The 20,383-nt window shown below is 36.1% G+C and overlaps 1 long non-coding RNA gene across 1 annotated transcript in view; it reads left to right on the top strand.

Moving 5' to 3' along the window:
* Window positions 1-20,383, top strand: part of LOC147577545 (uncharacterized) — a 523,754-nt gene that overhangs the window by 496,703 nt on the left and 6,668 nt on the right. The window contains exon 7 of the long non-coding RNA XR_015240383.1: window positions 19,286-19,346. This is a non-coding gene — a long non-coding RNA (uncharacterized LOC147577545). The remainder of the gene's footprint in view (window positions 1-19,285; window positions 19,347-20,383) is intronic.

The following is a 20,383-nucleotide window of genomic DNA, read 5'->3' as shown; positions in this document are numbered from 1 at the left end:
TGGGACAGTGCTGTGCCTTACTATCCATAACTTCATCCCACAGAGCCATCCTAATGTTTGCATCATGCAATCTCTGTAATAAAGAACCCTGTCGTGACAGTTTGTATCACAATTTTCTCTGCAGATGATAATGAGCCATACCCAACGAAGTTCACTGTAGCTAAGTTTCAGTGTGGTATAACATTTACCAGCTTTATGAAATTGCATAATTGATTTTAAAGCTCACTTTATAGTGGTATGGTGGACATATAAAAAGTTGTCATATTTAAGGTACACAACTCAATGAATTTGGGGATAAGTATACACTTGTGAAACGATCCCCACCATCAAGGCCATAAACAATATATCCATTATCTCCCAGTTTCCTCCCACCCTATTATTATTATTATTATTATTATTATTTGTGTGATAAGAACAAATAACATAAGACCTACATCCTTAGCATTACTATTGACTAAAGGCACCAAACTATATTAAGTCTCCAGAACTTATCTATCTTGTGTAACAAACTGTATGTTTTGACCATTACCTTCCCATTTTCCCCTCCCTTCAGCCCCTGGCAACCACCATTCTACTTTCCCCTTCTTTGAGTTTGACTATTTAGATTCCACATGTAAGTGAGATTATACAGTATTTGTCTTTCTGTGTCTGGCTTATTTCTCTTAGCAGAATGTCTTCAAGGTCCCAAATGGCAGGAATTCCTTCCTTTTTAAGGCTTGATGATATTCTATTGTGTGTATATACCACATGTTTCTTATTTTCTTTTTTTTTTAATTTTTATTATTAAACTATAGTTGACATACAATGTTATATTAGTTTCAGGTGCATATTCTAGTGATTCAACAAGTCTACATTATGTAGTGCTCACCACAGTAAGTGTCGTTACCATCTGTCGGTATACAATGTTATTTCAGTGTTATGGACTGTGTTCCCTATGCTGTACTTTTCATTCCCATGACTTTTTGTTTTATAACTAGAAGTTTACACCTCTTATTCCCCTTCACCTACTTCCCCTGTCCTTCGACCCCATTGCCCTCTGGCAACCACCAGTTTTTTCTCTGTATTGTTGAGTCTGTTTCTGGTGTTTTGTTATTATTGTTGTTGTCTGTCTTTCAGATTCCACATGGTATTTGTCCTTCTCTGTCTGACTTATTTCACTTAGCATATTTATACCACGTTTTCTTTACCAGTCATCTGTCCATGAACATTTAACTAGCTCCCATGTCTTGGCAATCATGAATAATGCTTCAGTAAACATGGAAGTGCAGGTATCCCTTTGAGATCCTGATTTCAATTCTTTTGGATAAATACCCAGAAGTGACATTGCTGGATAATATTATAGTTCTATTTTGAATATTTTGAGGAACCTTCCTGTTGTTTTCCATAATGACTGTACTAATTTACATTCCCACCAAAAGTGTACCAGTGTACCTTTTCTCCATATCCTTGCCAACACTTACGATCTTAAAAAAAATAATAATGACCATTCTAAAAGTTCTGAGATAATACCTCATTGTGGTTTTGATTTGCATTTCCCTGATGATTAGTAATGTTGAGCATCTTTTTATATACCTCTTGGACATCAGTATGTCACCTTTGGAGAAATGTCTATTTAGATTCTTTGCCAATTTTTTAATCTGGTCACTTTTGCTATTGAGTTGTAGCAGTTTCTTATATATTTTGCGTAATAATCCATTATCAGATACGTGGTTTGCAAATATTTTATCCTATTTTTTTGGATGTCTTTTCATTGTCTTGATTGTTTCCTTTGCTGCACAAAAGCTTTTTAGTTTGATGTAGTCCCACTTTTTAAATTTTTGCTTTTGTTGCCTGTGCTTTTGGTATTGTTGCCAACACCAATGTCAAGGAGATTTTTCTGTTTTTTTTTCTTCTAGAAGTTTTAGTTTCAGGTATTCTGGTTAAGTCTTTAATCCATTTTGAATTGGTTTTTGTGTATGGTGTAAGATACGGTTTCAGTTTCACTCTTCTTCCATTGGATATCCAGTTTGTCCAATACTGTTTACTGAAGAGACTACTCTTTCCCCTTTTTGTATTCTTGACATCCTTATTGAAGATTAGTTGGTCATGTATGTGTGAGTTTATTTCTGGGCTCTCTATTTTGTTTCATCGGTATGTTTTTATGTCTGTTCCATATGGCTTTGATTACTGTAGCTTTGTAATATAGTTTGAAATAAGGAAGTGTGTGTGATACCTCCAGCTTTGTTCTTCTAGCTCAGGATTGCTTTAGATATCTGGGGTCATTTGTGGGTCTGTATGAATTTTAGGATTGTTTTTTCTAGTCCATGAAAAATGCCATTGGAATTTTGACAAGGATTGCATTGAATCTGTAAATTGCTTTGGATAACATAAATATTTTGATGGTATTAGTTCTTTGAATCCATGACCATGGAATATCTTTCCATTTATTTGTGTCTTCTTCCATTTCTTTCATCAGTGTTTTCCAGTTTTCAATATAAAGATCTTTCACCTCCTTGGTTAAATTTATTACTAAGTATTATATTGTTTTTGATGCTTCTGTAAATGGGACTGTTTTCTTAATTTCTTTTGAAGGTAGTTCATTGTTAGTGTATTCAAATGCAACTGATTTTTGCGTGGTGATTTTATATTCTGCAACTTTACTCAATTTGTTTATTGGTTTTAACAGTTTTTTTTTAGTGGAGTCTTTAGGGTTTTCTATATATAAGATCATGTCATCTGAAAACAGAAAATTTTAATTTTCCTTTCCAACTTGGATGCTTTTTATTTCTTGGAAACAGCATACCAGAACTTATGGGATAAGGCAGAAACAGTTCTAAACTTCAGAGGGAAGTTTATAGCTATAAATACCCACATTAAAATAAAGGCAAGATATCAAGTAAACAACCTAACTTTACACCTCAAGGAACTAGAAAATGAGTGAACAAAGCCCCAACCTAGCAGAAGGAAAGAAATAATTATAGCAAAAATAAGTAACATGCAGACTAGAAAACAATGGACAATGTCAACAAAACTAAGAGTTGGTGTTTTTAAAAGATCAACAAAATTGACAAACCTTTACCTAGACTAAGAAGAAAAAAGACTTAAATAAAATTAGAAATGAAAGAGGAGACCTTACAAGTGATACCACAGAAATGCAAAGGATTATAAGAGATATACAGTGAAAAATTATATGCCTAAAAGAATAGATAAATTCCTAAAAACATACAACTTACCAAGGCTGAATCATGAAGAAATGGAAAATATGAACAGAACAATAATGAGTAAGGAGATTGAATGAGTAATGAAATACAAGCTAACAAATGAAAGCCCGGGAACAGATGGCTTCACTGGTGATTCTATGAAACATTTAAAAAAGAATTAACCCAATCCTTCTCAAATTCCTCCAAAAAAACTGAAGATCAGGGAACACTTCCAAACTCATTTTACAAGGCCAGCATTATCTTGATACCAAAGTCAAACAAGTACACTAAAAGAAATGAAATTGCATAATTTCTACAAAAAAACCCCTCTTGAATGATGGTAACCAACCTATGGGCCAGGATCACATTTGGCTCTTTTGAGATTTCACATAAAACCTTTCAAAAAGGTTGAGTATAACCTAATCATTATCTATTAGACTGATACTGTATTTGTTTTAAGTATCCTAAGTTATCAAATAAAATGAAATTCTCAGTTTATTCAAAAACATAAAATTATAAGTAAACTCTTTAGAAAAATAACTCCTAGAAGTCCTGAAAAACCAGGTTTCAGAAAGCATATTGACCAGGAGGAAATAGACCAAAATTTGTAGGACAAATCTGCTGCTGGCTAGGCATGCCATGTTAAGTGGTTAATTTCCTTAACCATTTTTTTACAGTTTATTTATTTATTTTAAGAGAGAGAGAGAGAGGGAGGGAGGGAGCACAAACAGGGAGGGGCAGAGGGAGAGAGAGGGAGAGAGAATCCCAAACAAGTTCCACACTATTAGTGCAGAGCTTACTTGGGGCTCTATTTCATAAATGGTGAGATCATGGCCTGAGCTGAAATCAAGAGTTGGATGCTAACTGACTGAGACACCCAGGCACCCCTTCTTAACCACTTCAAAACCAAGTTCCCTTGTCAGTAAAGTATGGATATTACTATATCTCTGCTTAACTAAGGCATACCAGAAAGAAAAATTATGTTATTTATGAAGATATTTTGTAACTTAAAAATTACTGTAGTCTTGTGGCGCCTGGGTGGCTCAGTCTCTTCAGCGTCTCACCCTTGATTTCAGCTCAGTTCATGATCTCCTTGTTTGGTTCATGATATCGAGCTCCACATCCAAGTCCATTCTGTCAGGGTCGGATTCTCTCTCCCCCTCTCTCTCTGCCCCTCCCCTGAAGTCTCTCTTTCTCTCTCTCAAAATAAATAAGCTTTTTTGTATGCTTATTGAATAAATAAGTAAATGATTCTGAAGTTACCCAGGAGATCCCAATCATCCATCATATTATAGACATACAAAAGACACACGAATCACTGAGAAGATTTCAAGATTTAGCCAAATTATGGAAAGAGCCTAAATGTCCATCAACTGATGAATGGATAAAAAAATTGTGGTCTATATACACAATGGAATACCACGTGGCAATGAGAAAGAACGAAATATGGCCTTTTGTAGCAACGTGTATGGAACCTGGAGAGTCTTATGCTAAGTGAAATAAGTCATACAGAGAAAGACGTATACCATATGTTTTCACTCTTATGTGGATCCTGAGAAACTTAACAGAAGACCATGGGGGAAGGGAAGGAAAAAAAAAAGTTAGAGAGGGAGGGAGCCAAACCATAAGAGACTCTTAAAAACTGAGAACAATCTGAGGGTTGATGGGGGGTGGGAGGGTGGGTGGTGGGTACTGAGGAGGGCACCTGTTGGGATGAGCACTGGGTGTTGTATGGAAACCAATTTGACAATAAATTTCATATTAAAAAAATAAAATAATAAACACTTGAAAAAAAAGATTTAGGAGATATGTGCCAGGAAGAGGGACAAAGACCAAATATGTATTTTTAATTATACTATACATTTTAAAACAAGTAGAACTCACCCCATATACAAAAAAATAACCCCAAATGGACCAAAAGCCTAACTTTGGAGCTAAAACTATAAAACTCGTAGAAGAAAACCTAGGTATAGATCTTCATGACCTTGGATTAAACAATGGTTTCTTAAATATGACACCAAAAATACATGTAACAAAAGAAAAAAGTGATAACTTAGATACCATCAAAAGTAAAAACTTACATGCCCGTATTCAGATGACACTATCAAGGAAGTGAGATGACAACACACAGAGCAGGAGAAATTTTGCAAATCATATATCTGATAAAGGACTGGTATCCCAATTTGAAAAGGGCAAAGTATCTGAATAGGCATTTCTACAAAGAAGATACACTAATAAGCAATTAGCACATGAAGAGATGCTGAATGCCATTAACCATCAAGGAAATACAAACCAAAACCAAGATGAGCTATGTCTTCACACCCACTAAGATGAATCTAACAAAATAAGAAAATAATGACAAATGTTGGTGAATATCTGAAGAAATTGGAATCTTTATACATTGTTGGTGGGAAAAAATGTAGAAAAAGATAAAATGGTACCTCCAAAGGCTAAACATATGTTGCCAGATGACGTAGTAATTCTACTCCTATATATATATATCCAAGAGAAATGAAAATATATGCCCATATAAACTTGTACATGCATGTTCATAGTGGCATTATTCAATATAGCCAAAATGTGTAAAGGACCCAAATACCCATCAACTCTGCAAAATGGTACATCCATACAGTGGAATGTTATTGGGCTAAAAAGGAATGAAGTACAGATACATATTACAATATGGATGAAGCTTGAAAATATGTTAACTAAAAGAAGCTCATTAAAGACCACATATTTTAAGATTCCATTTATATGGAATGTCCAGAAGAGACAAATAGAAAAGGAATGTAGATTGCTGATTGCTGAGGGCTGGGACAGGAGAAAGGAGAAGTTGGGGAGAAATGGGGAGCAGCTATTAATGGATACAGGATTTCTCTGTGGGATGATGATAATGTTCTAAAATTGATTGTGATGATGGTTGAAAAACTCTATAAATATACTAAAAACCACTAAATTGCACACCTTAAACTGGTGAATTGTATGGAAGCTAAATTATATCTCAAATAAAGTTGTTTCCAAAAGTAGCCCCAAGAGAGTAAAAAGTAAACATGGGGGGAAATTGTATTTGCTCTGAATTCTCTTCCATTCTACTTTCTTAGACTTTAGCGTAAGGGTATTTTTCAACACAGCTTTATCCATTACCCACATCAAATTCTTTGTAGAGCATAATGCAGGTATTAAAAGAGAACATTAAAAAATTTTTTTTAATGTTTTATTTATTTTTGAGACAGAGACAGAGCATCAGTGGGGGAGGAGCAGAGAGAGAGGGAGATGCAGAATCTGAAGCAGGCTCCAGGCTCTGAGCTGTCAGCACAGAGCCCGACACAGGGCTCGAACTCATGAACTGTGAGATCATGACCTGAGCTGGAGTTGGATGCTTAACCAACTGAGCCACCCAGGTGCCCCATAAAAGAGAACGTTTTAAATTAATGGTTTCTAATGTTATAACAGATAAAATAAAACTTTTACTTATATTTATTTTATATTAAGATAAAAAGGAAAGAAATCAAGTTTTATGGAAATTTAATATACAAATTGACATGCACATTCCTACTTGTCCACGGGTGAGCCGAGGGTCTCAAGCACTGATTGATTGATGGCAGTCAGGATATTTTGGAAGCAGAGAGTGGAAGTTCAGCAGCTCAGTGCCCCTTTTAGATTCACCCATCTTTCGTTCCTTAGAATATGTATTGTCAACTACTTACCTGTGTGATTTAGATTATAGCCTCTTAAAAATAGGTTTATTGCTTTTTTTTTAAAAACTGTATTATCTGAAACCTTAAAAAGTAAACTTAGATAACAGAATTTTGTAACTGAGTTACTAAGTTGTAACTGAATGGACATCCTCATGTGAGTTTGAGAGTTACCTGCATTAGCAGCATGGGTGAAGGTGTGGATAGAAAGCTAGGGAAGTAGAAAGAAGAGGGGAAGAGTGGGAGACACAGACAAAGAAATAGATTGATGGAGAGAAAGAAAGTGTACAGGGACACAGCAATGATTCAACAACACGTACCTATGACTACAAATGCATTGTGACAGTTTCGAGGATATTAAAAAAATCACATGAAATACATGGTTTGACATGGAGGTTTGGGGTTTCAAATAATTACAAAGTATATTTTTATCATAAAATGAATTTAATATATGTAATTAGATAATTATAACATAATTTGACTAATGGAAAAGTGAGTTCACTTTGTCTGGAAAAATCGAGGTAAGATCCAAACAGTGTTGATGCTGGATTTGCTGTTCCTGGATGAGAAGACATTTTCTAGGCTGAAAAAAAGAGGGAAAGGTACTAAAGCAAAGAGTTTATTGCGTGCTAAGGCATAGAACAAGATGTAGAGAAGAAGATATTTTGTGGGTGTTTTCAGTGTAGCCAGAACCCCTAGGATTTGATGAAGTAGCTAGAGATTCTGGGATGTTCCATGTACTCTGGATTAGAAAATACTTTGCACTTATCATACATTGAAAACAACAGCATAAATAATCTATCACAGTTGAGTAAACTGTCTCATATTCTACAAACACCTTATAAATAAAATTGCTCTTTGGCCCCAGAAGCATATAACTTAGTGTTTTGCTCTTTCCATTGCCTACTGTTTTGCAAGACAAAAATCTTGATTTTAGCTGATTTCTTCTAAAGCATTTTCATTTGCAAATTTCTAGGTATTAACTTACATTCCAAATATTTCACAGCCATTTAATTTCATCACTTGCCTTTAAAAGCCATTTGACCTTAGCAGGAAATTGCTGGCTCTCAAAAAAATGTGTTCTTGCAAAGAACAATCCACTTATAAGACACATAACCATAACCTGTTTGTCTGCAGTCATTTTCCTCACAGATAAAGGGATCACTTTAGATGACTGCAGTAATAGCTACTTAAGGTAAATATTATTAACATTAGAGATTAAGCTGTATTATGACCTAAAAAGAAATGAGATGTATAGAACAGCAACAACAGCAACACACACACACACACACACACACACACACACACACACACACACACTTTCACTACTCTAAAGCTTTCCACAGAAATTAATTTACTCCGAAAAGTTTTTATTTTAGGTCAAATATTCTGGTTATTTGTATCTTGAGGAAGTCAAGTGAGTGTCACAAATCGTCGTGATTATGAGCAGCAATCTGTCTTGGAGCAGGAAATTTCTATAGGCCTCTGGCACCAGAGAAGATTTTTTAAGAAATATGATGTCTGGATGTCATGGCTTCTTACTCAACTCTCAAATAATTATAGTTCAAGTATGAGTTATAGAACTAATTCAGCCAGAAGAGTGAGAGACTCTGCCCTCACTAATGTGCTCGTCCTCCCAGCTGTCCTGGTGATTCCTTTTGGCTCAGGTCATGTTCATTACAACATCTTCTGAGACATGGAGTAGCTTGGCATTGAGAAATCTGCCATGTTTGGACACCTAATTTCCCTCCTATGTCATGATTTAACATTAACAATTCATCTGTTACAAAGAGCACTAGATGTTGTTTATAAGTGAGGAATCACTGAATTTCTATTCCTAAAACCAATATGGCACTGTCTGTTAACTAACTAGAATTTAAATAAAAATTAAAAAATACATCCGTGTGTCACGTAAAGTAGAGCAGATATTTTAATAAATATTTAATTACTATGCCAATCTTTTGTCTCATTTACATGGATACTTGAGAATGAATATTTAGATTATTTTTAAAATAATTTAGCCTACGAGTGACTTTCCTACCTCATATGAATGAACCTACGTTATACTAAACTTCTGATAGAAAACTTAAGAGAATATATTAAAGAAATGTAAATATTAAGTATTTACATTTCTGAATTTAACTCAGAATGTAATAAATTGGTAACCTGTAAGTGAAAGTAGAGTTTTTGAATAACCAGATATTATTTTGCAAGAACCAAAAAGAAAAAGGAAGATTTTATTTTAGTTTTTATATATAAAAGAACAAAAATAAAAAGATCTCTACCATATGGAAGTAAAAAATATCTAAATTTACATCATGGGAGATTTCTATGATGGAGTCAGAGATGAAAATGTAATTGTTAGGAAAAACAAAAACACATTTTAATTACTTTGTGGTTTAAGATGAGCTTATTATCCTAAGAGTACTCTCTCAAGATGGTTATATAGCAGCCATATCCTCTCCTTTGGCCTTCACAGGGAGATCAAGAATGGAATATTTTATAATCTCGAATTTTCATGGAGCATAACATGCCAAAATTGTAATTATGGAGGAAAAACATAAAAACAACAACTAAGTATCAAATAAACAATATCTCCTTGAAAAGTCTGTGACTTCATCAGGGAAAAGTAGAGATGGGATAGCATTTGAGGTAAAACTGATATAACTTTTAATTACCTCTGCCTCTCCAGAAGCTCTTTATTGGAAATCAATTCAAAAGAGAATATATAAAAACCAGTAAAACTATAAACCTTTAGAAGTGTTTTTAGCACTACCCAATAAAATTTCTACAAGTCCAGAAAACATTTTGTCTTACACAAAAATAACAAAAATAAGCAAATGCCTTCCAAAATTTACTTGAAGCAATTTACCTGAGTTATTCACTCAGTGAGGGAAGCAGAAAGCAGGGTTCCTCTCTGCAGGAAGAATTAATTAAGATGACTTAAATGAAACCCTGCGAGGAGACTGAGGAGGTGACTGATATTTGAATAGGATTTTTCTCAAGAGCTAAAAGTATTACGGCATACCATACTGTAAGTTGGGATATTTAGCACTTATCATCTTCAATTATTTTCCTATGTGTATGTAGATGGTTAAATATCATCTATTTAGATATGGTATCAATGGTTTAACTGGACTAACGTGATGTCTTAGTTTTGTCAATTTAATAACTGTTTAAGTAGAATGGACTGGTCTCTAAAACAGCAGGGAAGCAGTTTAGTAAAGGAGTGGAGTGGATAGGGGATGTACTATACCGGCTGGAGTGAAGTACAGGCATTTATTTATTATAAACATGGGCTGAACCACCCCTAATATCTGTGAAGTCTGGGGCAGGAGTACAAATGGGGGCACGCATACACTATATCTAAATATTTAAAAAAATTATATTTCTTGCTAACCAACTGTGAAGTAAAATGTTTTATCATATACAACTGAATAATAACAAACTAGAAAATATGTTTAAATCTGGGGTATTTGAATGATTGGGTCAGCCAAATACCAGAGATTGCTAAATTCAATTCTTAATGCATATTCCTTTGATTGAGAATAGCTGGATATGTATAAAATAATATGTAATTCATAAGTTTTATATATGTATTCCAAACATTTATTTGTGCTGTTGTTTCAGCAAAATCATGCATTGTGCTGTTATTACCAAGATTTTCACATCATTTGTATTCTAATGATACCTAATGATGTCAGTAACACTTAAGTACATCCAGAGTTCACAATAGTTGAATTATCTTCATCAAGAAGTATACATTAAAGCAAACTTAATAAATTAACTTTAATTGCCTTTCATGTGTTCTTCAAAAAGTTATTTTTTCTCTAAAACATTTGATATTATCTACTAAAATTATCGGCAAATACACCTTATACTGGATGAATATAATCATCTGGAAGTCCAGATTTTATATATGGCTGAGATTTTAAATTTAACTTAAAAAAATGAACTGACTCTTACTAAATTATTTTATAAAAATAAAAGTATTTATTTATTTTTTTTTATTTATTTTTTGATAATTCCACTCTCAACGTTTATTTATTTTTGGGACAGGGAGAGACAGAGCATGAACGGGGGAGGGGCAGAGAGAGAGGGAGACACAGAATCGGAAACAGGCTCCAGGCTCCGAGCCATCAGCCCAGAGCCTGACGCGGGGCTCGAACTCACGGACCGCAAGATCGTGACCTGGCTGAAGTCGGACGCTTAACCGACTGCGCCACCCAGGCGCCCCTAAAAATAAAAGTATTTATAATTCTAACATTCAGTAGTAACCCAGATGGCCATGTAGAGAATAACCTTACATGCCACATGAAACTATTGCAAATATGCTCCTTCATGAATCCCCTCCACCCCGTACTATAAATGAGAACACCAAGAAGTGATATTTTACGAGGTAAGAATTTGTCATAGTCAAGCTTTATGAGAGAAGGACTTGGCAAGTGTCTTTGTCTTTTTCTCTTGCCAGAGTGCTTCAGCAGAATGCCCCCTCCCCATACTCTGAGTCAGTGTCTGTCTTCTGTGTCAGCAGTCCAACTACCCCCAAGCATGGCTTTGGATAAAGGACTCAGAAAAAAAAATATTACAGAAGTATTTTTCCTGGGGCCGAAGCAGTATATAGTCAAGAGAGCAGACGTTTTGGCTCATAGATGGTGCTATGCCAGGAATAGAAGCCTCCATGTACTCTTTAATGCTTTTGTTTCTGGTATATCTCTGTGACATATGGCCTGCCAAAACACTTGCCAAGGGCCACTGTTGCCCAGGTTGAAGGATGACACTGACTATAAGATCTAGAGTCAGAGGTGCTTGGGTGGCTTGGTTGGGCGACTGACTTCAGCTCAGGTCGTGATCTCCTGGCTCATGGGCTCAAGCTCCTTGTTGGGCTCTGTGCTGACAGCTTGGAGCCTGGGGCCTGCTTGGGATTCTCTCTCTCTCTCTCTCTCTCTCTCTCCCCACTTCCCCTCTCGTTCTCTTTCTCTTTCTCAAAAATAAATAAACATTAAAAACAAATTTTAAATAAATAAAAAAAGATCAAGAGTCAGATCACTAGTATTTGAATTAGGGTTTCACCATTTATTTGAGGGACACATCAAGCCTTTCTCACACACCTTTGCAGATCCTCTCAGCCACACCTTCTCCAAGGCCCTTGGCTGTCATTCCATCCAAGACCCTGCTGCTGTAACAATCGATGCATAGGCTTCAAATGGCTCCAGAGGGAAGTCAAGCAACTTCACCTTGAATCATTCCCCTGCAGTGCGCCCCCCAGCCCCTACCGCCCAGTACCTCCTTCTCTAGTGCATCCCTGTTAACGAAAGGAGCATAATAAAATGCCAGGGAATCCTTTTGCCAATGGTCCTTGCCCAATCCAGAAATAAATGTGGCAAAAACATTTAATCTATAGGACACATGAACTCATGGATAATTCTTCCCCTTCCCTCTTCCTCAATGGAGCGACAGTCCTGAAATGCATTCATTAAAAAGCCTCTCAGAAGGTGGTCCTGGGAGATCCAGAACAGTTGATACCAAGTGCTGAACAGCTCAGTAATGCTACCTGATATTGAGTTTTGGCCCCTTAGTCTCAGTCCCTTTTCCCTAACTCCCACTTCCTGGGTTTCGCACTCCCTAATAAAATTTTAGCACTTAACCCTTTGCCTCAGGCTGTTTGCAGACGAATGCAGACTAAGAAAATGTATGATCTTAAGCACATAAACTCGTCTATGTCTCAATTTCTTAACATAGAAATGTATACAAGTAGTATTCACCTCTTAGGATAAATGCACTGACCAAATGTATTCATACATGAAAAATACCTAGGACATTTCCAGACACAAAGAAAGCAGAATGCAAGGCACAATTTTATGTACCAATCACTTTTACATCCCCTTTCCCAGCTGCAGAGTTTTTTTTTTTTTTTTTTTTCAAATAGAAGCCAGTGTTCTTGGTTCCATGACTATTTTTTCATTCATCTACATATGTTATGCATAAATCTTGGGCAAGACACTATGCTATATACCAGAGATTTGGATAAAGAACATAATCTTTCTCTTTAACAAGCTCATAGCCTTGTGGAAGAGGAAGAAAAATAAAATAAAAAACAATAAATACAGAGTAACAAATACTGACAAGGAGATTTACAACACTATGGAAGCAGAAAGCTGTTACCTGAAATGAGAGGCTTGAAAACCCATTTTAGGTGAAACTATGGCTTAGCTAAATTATGAAGGGCACTGAGATAAGTAAAACATTGAGATCATTTTAGAGAGAAAGCAACAAATGTACAAGCATCCAGGAGACATGGAAAAGAATAGTACATTCAGGGGTTGCTCAGCTAAATTGCTAAAGCTGCTCTACCTTCTTGTATGTAAAGCTCAGAGTGAGGAGAAAGAAGAAAAAGAATAGCAGGGGAAAATATCATGAAGAGCATGCATATTATCTCAAGATGTCAGTTTTATCCTGAAGGCATTCAAGAACCATAGGGGGAGTTTAGAAGAGATGGACTTTTGGAAAGAATCACTCTGTGATGGTAGAATGAATTGGAAGGGGCAATGCAAGAGGCTGAATTCAGTAACTCAGACCAAAAAAAGACGTGAGCCCAGGAAGTGGCAAAGGGGGTGGGGATGGAGAGGAAGGAACCCATTTGAATTTTATTAAACAGAAAAATAGACATACAGGTAAACAAATAAATACATGACAGAAAGAAAGATAGATATTACATATAGGTGGGTATACATGGTAACTGTTACAGATAGATGAGTATTCATGTATACATAAATATATAGAGATATGTTCGGTGACTTACAGAGTGGAGGATTGAGAGAGGATTCCACTCCATTCTCAGATCATGGCTCAGAAGTGGTGGAAGACATACCAATAATCAATATAAGGTTTATCAGAGGAGGACTCAGTAGGCATGGGGTTTGGAGAGTATGTGACGGGGTCAGTTTTTAACATGTTGAATGCGAGAGGTCTGTGTGACAATCAGGAGCAGATACTCAGAGTTCTGGAGTAGAGAAGGTAGGCATTGCGTTGAGTTTCTGGCTAGAGAAACGAGACAAATAAGACCGTACTTAAAAATCCCCTCAGAGGCTTTGAAGACTTGTTCTTTGGAAAATCTTCCTATAAATTTTAATATATAACCAAGTATAAATAGATGCTAGCTGTTTAGGTCCTTTGACCTTATATATTCAGCTAAGAAAATTGGAACAAATTGTTTTGTTTTCATTAATCTTTCCTAACATTCCAGAGAGTCAGGAAAGGGAAACAACTTCAAAAGGTCAATAAACAATTAGCTGAATTACTCAGAGCAAAAACAAAAGAGCAGTCGATAGTTTCCATATATTTGGGGCATTTAAAAATATGTTAACGTTAAAATATGTTTAATATGTGATAAATATATTATGACTTAAAATAATTTAAGGTAAAAAATGTCAAAGCTACATACATCCTTCAGGAAAGGTCTCTTACGAAGTGACGTTTAAGCAAAAATCTAGTAGATAAAGAACAAGCTGTGCAAAGGCAAAGGAATGTCATGTAGAGAGAACCGTGTTATATAGAATATTGAATGGAAACATCTTAAAAAACATACTATTTGATGGAAATTATTCTCTCCACAAGGAAATGCTTAGAGACAAAATTATTTCAGTAGCATGGCTTCAAGGAACTGAAGCCAAGTGCTCAAAAATAAAATTCAGCTTCTTAATCATATTCAAGAATTGAATGCTTGGGCAAAAGACCAACTTAGAACCAAATCCCCAGACTTTGGTTAATTATGAAATGTCAGAGTTCCATAGACTATGGCATGGGAGTCAGCCACAGACTTCATTAGACTAACTTGTGGTATCTATTAGGATACTGAAATGTCTCAACAGTATGGGAAAACACAAATTAAATATATTTTAAGGCATACAATTTTATATCCCAGAGTATATGCTATGGATTTCATTTAATCTGTATCAAAACCAGAGGACTATTATGAAATGAAAATAAAACTCTACACCCTGGATAAATTCTGACTCTTACATATGCAGCATCAGAAATTAGATAAATTTGTTACAGCCACAAGTTCATGGTAGCCAAATAAACTCGCTGTTTGAAAATGTGAAGTTTCAGCACTACCATTTTCTTTGGCAGGGATGGGATCAGTTCTAAAATAAATAGCAGTAAACAGTCTTCCCTGTTAATTACATGTGTAACCACCAGCTGTTGGTCTAAATCAAGGTCCATTTTCTTTTAGTTCTCTATGCCCCAATCCCATGATCCCTGAAATAACTGGAAATAATTGAAGAAAGATAACAATAGTAAAAGACTCAAAACCAAAACCAATCAACATAACTCCAGACAGCAGTACAGTGTGACCTCCGTTCTTCCAACACCTATTCCACATCTAGCTCCAGTTTTCACCTGGCAGCTATTACATGAAAATGCATATAATATAATACCTAGCACATTGTGGGTGTTTGTTGAATGGACTACTATGATGAAAAACGCACAATGGTAGCCCTTAATTAAGAGCTTTCAGTCTAAGAAGCTTCATTTGAAATTCTTGGGGCCAATTCTTATAAATGTAACAAAAGATAGTCTAGTCTCATGGTGACTTAGTAGTAGTCACAGACATATTTAGAAACAAAGTCAGTGTATTTAGGTACTGACCAGGTGGCTGAAACATTGAAAAGATCTAGTTAAATTAAATAAGGAATCTGAAGTTTGGAGGCAGAGTCAAACTCCATTATAGCGGTAGGGGTAGGGAACATTAATGAGTCTGTGCCTTAGATTTTCTCAGTATAAGAGCTGCACTGTACATTACTACATATACTGAAAAAAGAAAACCCGATTCCCACACAAGTATTCACCCCACCCAACAAAATTAGTTTGAAGTTTTTATTCATTCATTTATTCATTTGTGCTTAAAAATGACTTCTATGACCTAGAATAATTTTAGATCAGATTCTCATTCTTACTGATCCCCAATCATTTTTGGAATCCTTGGTTAAGCCTTACCTGGCAAATTCTTCCCAGCAACATTCATTCGTTTCCTCATCCACCACTACTTTAGGTGTGTATGTTGTGTGTGTGTGTGTGTGTGTGTGTGTGTGTGTGTGTGTGGCTTTAGCTGACTCTTACAAAATGCCTAATACACACCACTCTTCTTTACATATCTTGACTTACATGTGTGAATCATATCGATTCATTTAGCCTTCATTTAGATTATGAAATCTATGTGCTTTATTATTATGCCCATTTAATAGATGAGGAAACCACGAGGTAGTTTAACCAGCCCAAAGAGACCCAAATTGTAAGAGAATGGGAAAAGAAGGCTTCGAACGCAGGCAAATGGCTCCTGAGTCCACCCTCATTGCCACTACACGCTGCTGCTTCCTTCTGACCCTTGTGTTTTATATGGTATGGCAATATTATCTGTTACATCATGATTTCCTCTTCCACACGAGGGTTCTTTTTTTTTTTTTTTTTTTTTTAATTTTTTTTCCCAACGTTTATTTATTTTTAGGACAGAGAGAGACAGAGCATGAACGGGGGAGGGGCAGAGAGAGAGGGAGACACAGAATCGGAAACAGGCTCCAGGCTCCGAGCCATCAGCCCAGAGCCCGACGCGGGGCTCGAACTCCCGGACCGCGAGATCCTGACCTGGCTGAAGTCGGACGCTTAACCGACTGCGCCACCCAGGCGCCCCCACACGAGGGTTCTTAACAAAAGCTTCCACCTTTTTCCTCTTTGTCTTCAGAGCTAATTATGATATGTTACCTGGCAGGTGTGCAAAAGTTATTCGTTGAATAAATGAATTCATTTACCTGGAAGGGGCATTCTTGTCAAAAGCACCTAGGTTTTAAGGTTTCCGTAAAGAAGTGAAATTAGCCAATATACTACAACTATCGAGACAAAGTGTTGATTCCTGAAACTTCAAAATTCCTATCAGATGCAATGGTGCTTTACTAACGGTCAACCTGCTCTAAAAGTAATAAAATGTAACAGAAAAAAACCAGTCCAATTGCTACCTAAACACTATTTTCTATCAAATATTTGAAAACAATTTTTTTAAGTTATATTTTCAGTCTGGCACCAACTCTAATTCTTCTTTTTCCCTTAAATTCACCATCTTAGGGCACCTGTGTGGCTCAGTCAGTTGAGCATCTGACTGTTGATTCCAGCTCAGGTCTCGATCCCTGCGTAGGGCTCGGTGCTGAATGTGGAGCCTGATTAAGATTTTCTCTCTCTCTCCTTCCCTCTGACCTTCTCCCTATATCCCTCTCCCACTTGCACTCTCTTTCTCTGTCTCTAAAATAAATAAAATGAAATAAAATAAAACTTTCATGAATGAATAAAGAAATTAATGAATGAATTAATTAATTAATTCACCGTCAGTCTAAGCTCTGATCAGAAAAGCCACTCTATTTCCAACTACTATAATCCAGATTAGGTTTTCTTTCCTGCCATTATTTTTTTCAGCAGGTTACAGTGAACATTCTGTTGCTTTCAGCTGTGAAGTGTCTGCTTCCTAAACCAGTTGTTCCCATTCTCTTCACCCTGGGTTAACTGCTTGGTTTTCTACTCTCGTGCATGTCTTAAATAGACATGTGGATGTCCAGATAGACTGTATATGTTCTCAACCCTCAATTCTTTATTCTGTAAGACCCTTTTGAAAAAAGAAGCAGAAGCAGAACCAGAGAGGATAGCATATCTTCTGGGACTGTGTTGTCACGTGATATCAGGTTCCGGTCCATACTAAGTGAAGGACATCAGTTCCTTATCAGGAAACAAATAGCTCTGTAAGAATTTTTCCACACAAAATGTACTGAATGCGTAATTTTTCTCAATACTCTTTTTTTAATTAATTAATTAATTAATTAAACTTTCTGGTTTTTCTGTTTCTACTGGCTGCACCAAGAAGTAATAATACAATTAAGTGAATACACTTTTATCTACAGTGCTGCTGGGGTCTAAGCACACAGCACTGCTTTGGAGGGGTAGTCAGTGGGAGATGGGAAGGCTTGAGCTGCAGCTACGTCACCAAGTCAAAGACAGTCAAAGTTTGTAATGGGCCTTTCAGGCATACATTTATTTTTTTTAATGTTTATTTATTTGCTTTGACAGAGAGAGAGAGAGAGAGAGAGAGAGGGCATGCACATGCACATGCACATGAACGGGGGAGGGGCAGAGAGAGGATGAGAGATATTCCCAAGCAGGCTCTATGTTGTTAGCACAGCAGAGCCTGATGCGGTGCTCAATCTCATGAATTATGAGATGATGACCTGAGCTGAAATTGAGTCAGTTGCTTAACTGACTGAGACACCCAGGCACCCGGCAGGCATACATTTAATATTTGGTAGAGAAAAAAAATTTAGAGTGAGTCTGTAGTTAAACAAAACCTGGATGGACTCCTGGACAATTGAAATATAGAATGAATTTTATGTAATGGGATTTTTTTTTTTTTTGTCTGTTGACTTTTTAGTTATAAAGCAGTACCATGTTCTTTGTAAAACATTTAGAAAATGTGGAAAATACAAAAGGGAAAATGATGATAACCCATAATCCTACTATACACAAATAACCACTGTTAATATGATAATGTATTTTTTTCAAATTATTTTATGCATATATACAAATGATTCAGACCTATATCTTTTATTATCTATTTTGCTCACTTAATACTATGCACAATTTGCCAAAGCATTAAATATTCTCCTAAAACATGTTTAAATGGCTGCAAAATATTTTGTCACATAAGCAATCCACTATGATAACCAAACTCTACTTTTGTATATATTTGGTTTATTTGGTTATTTCTCAATTTTTGTTCATAATTTAAAAATAACCATCATAATTAGTGCCTCAAATGCCACTGATGTCCCACTACTATTCTCTGGACCTCATTATTGATTCCAGCAACAACTGTAGTAGACAGTTCTGTTGGGGCTTTAATTCACCGTAGGTTGGTAGCATCTCTGCTAAAGCAATATCTGTCTCTCACTATGAGGCCAAGAATGCCCAGGAATTGGCACTAATCCATGCAGAGTATAGGGGGATGGAGAACGGAGATAATGCCTGCAGAGTAGCCCTCAATCAATGGGAGATGAGCCCTTATGGATGAATGCTTCTCCCAGTTGATTCTCAAGAGAAAAATGCCAAGACACATGTTATAGGCTCTTGAGGAGATCCTAGGTGGGATGAAGCCCCAGTTTGTCACCTTGACAATGGACACTTTTTATGTTTTTTTTCCTCCATCCCTCAGCATCTCCTGCCCTTCATTCCTGCATGGCGGTATTACCACACAAACACAATCCTTGTCTCAGACTCTGCCTTGAGGAGTGGGGACAGCCAAGCAGTTCAGTTCGTGTCCTTTCCATAATTCTTTGTCCATATTTCTAATTATTTCCATTGGACTTATTGTTACAGGTAGAATTTGTGGATGAAAGCCAGAAATTAAAACAAGCATTTTGATACATGCTGCACACTGGTAAGTTTTAATTAAACCGAAAAATACCCATTTCCTAATTACTATGTTTCTCCTAAATTGACCTATTTTTATTTTTTAGCTTAAATTTTTTCCATATTTATTAAGCAGATAAAAATTTTATTACCTTTAGGATTATCTTTAATTGTAGAACAGCCATCCAAGGAAGAGACATTTGTGTTCAAACTACATGACGGTGCCTCTGATTTCTATGAAATCTTTCTCAATCAAGAATTTCACTGACCTTTCAGATTTGAACACAACTAATCTCCTCAGAAAGAATAAAATGCCATAAAAAGCTACCGGTATTGCATTTGTACTTTTTGGAAAATTAGTAGAATTTACCTTTATTCAGAGATATCTGTTGGTAGAATTTTCCATTTGCCCATTCTTAGTCAATTACTATGTGGTTTAGAATATAATCTCTCTGTGAAATGTATTCAAAAGCAGGATATTTATTTGAATAGCTTTGTAAGTGCTGTGCTTCCTTTGCCTGCAGAGGCCTAGCCTAATCATCCCCTGGACAGCTAAGGTTCAGCACCATGATTTTTAACCCACCTGCTCTGGCTCACATCCAGTGGTTGAGCCACACATCCAGTGAGCCACACCACAATAGGCCCATACTGATGAGCCATTCCGTGTATTCTGGTTAGAAATGTTTTATAACAACTGCTACTGGATCTCAAGGTTCATGAGGGCCTTTCCCTAAGAAAATGGACCCTTTTACTTGAAAGAGAATTCAACTGTATATAATCTCTTAGACTTTTTTGAGCATAATTTTTCTTGTTGCCCTCATTCTCTGTGGTTTCTTATAAGAAGTATGTGCATCTTTAAGTAGTCCATATATAAATAGAAATGCTCTCTATTTGACATTGTTGAAAGTGTATATCTTTTTAGATAGGATACTTGGACATACAATTTGTTTTGACTAGGCCCATGGTTATGGGTTCTTTGGATTCCTTTATGCCATCCTTCAACCATAAGGTAGCCAATATTGTTGATTGCATATTTAATATTTTATATTAATTATATGCATTCTC

Source organism: Puma concolor, chromosome C2, assembly GCF_028749965.1.
Source record: "Puma concolor isolate L17-30 chromosome C2, mPumCon1.1.hap2, whole genome shotgun sequence".
NCBI lineage: Eukaryota > Metazoa > Chordata > Mammalia > Carnivora > Felidae > Puma > Puma concolor.
Note: the sequence above shows the minus strand (reverse complement) of the source record. Positions and strands in the feature narration are given on the sequence as shown.